Source organism: Choloepus didactylus, chromosome 7, assembly GCF_015220235.1.
Source record: "Choloepus didactylus isolate mChoDid1 chromosome 7, mChoDid1.pri, whole genome shotgun sequence".
Taxonomy (NCBI): Eukaryota; Metazoa; Chordata; class Mammalia; order Pilosa; family Megalonychidae; genus Choloepus; species Choloepus didactylus.
Window position 1 is genome coordinate 107,590,551 of NC_051313.1, and position 767 is coordinate 107,591,317.

The 767-nt window shown below is 48.2% G+C and overlaps 1 non-coding gene across 1 annotated transcript; it reads right to left on the minus strand.

The window, feature by feature from the left end:
- Nucleotides 1–212: 212 nt before the first annotated feature.
- LOC119541047 lies at nt 213–319 on the minus strand. The gene has a single exon (XR_005218178.1). It is a non-coding gene; the product is annotated as a U6 spliceosomal RNA (small nuclear RNA).
- Between the last annotated feature and the right edge of the window lie 448 nt (nt 320–767).

Sequence of the window (767 nt, forward strand, 5' to 3'; positions counted from 1 at the left end):
CTCCTTTGCAGCAACCATCTTCCCAAGAGTAAAACCGATGGTAGAGGGCTCAACCCATCAAACCACCAGTCCCCTGTCTGTGGTCATGTTAGCAACCATCGAGGTGGGGTAGGCCAATACCCTTGCATTCTCCACAGGTTCCTCAAGGGGGCTCTACATATTTTTTTCCTTGTTTTTTTTTTTTTTTAAATCAACTGTATGGAAAAAAAAATTAAAAATATGAACGCTTCACAAATTTGCATGTCATCCTTGTGCAGGGGCCATGCTAATCTTCTCTGTATTGTTCCAATTTTAGCATATGTGCCGCCGAAGCAAGCACTAGGGCTGTTTTAATGACCACAAGTAGCATTGATTATAGTTTACATTTGGGTGCCAGGCCCTCGGCCAAGTGAGCACTTCATCTGCTTTACCTCCTGTAACCTGCACAGCAAACCAGAGCGAGCTTAATTCCAGCTACATAATGAGCACTCAAGAAACTGTAGCAACAACAGTAACAAATAACGGATAGTAAGGACAGTATTTGACAACCACTCTAGCCCCATTTTCTTGCTTCTTCTCCAGAGCAGCCTGCGGGGAGCCCCTCTCCGGAAGCAGCTCTGCTGGGCCCTTCCTCCTCCAGGAAGCCTTCCTGGACCAGGGTAGAACTCATGGCTGTGCACAGCCTTCCTCCCCTGCATCTCTGTCCTGCCCCGTGTCACTTTCAGGGATTCAGAGTGTGGACTGTGTCTCTGTCCCACAATTTCCCCAGGGCAGGGGTGGGAAGCAGA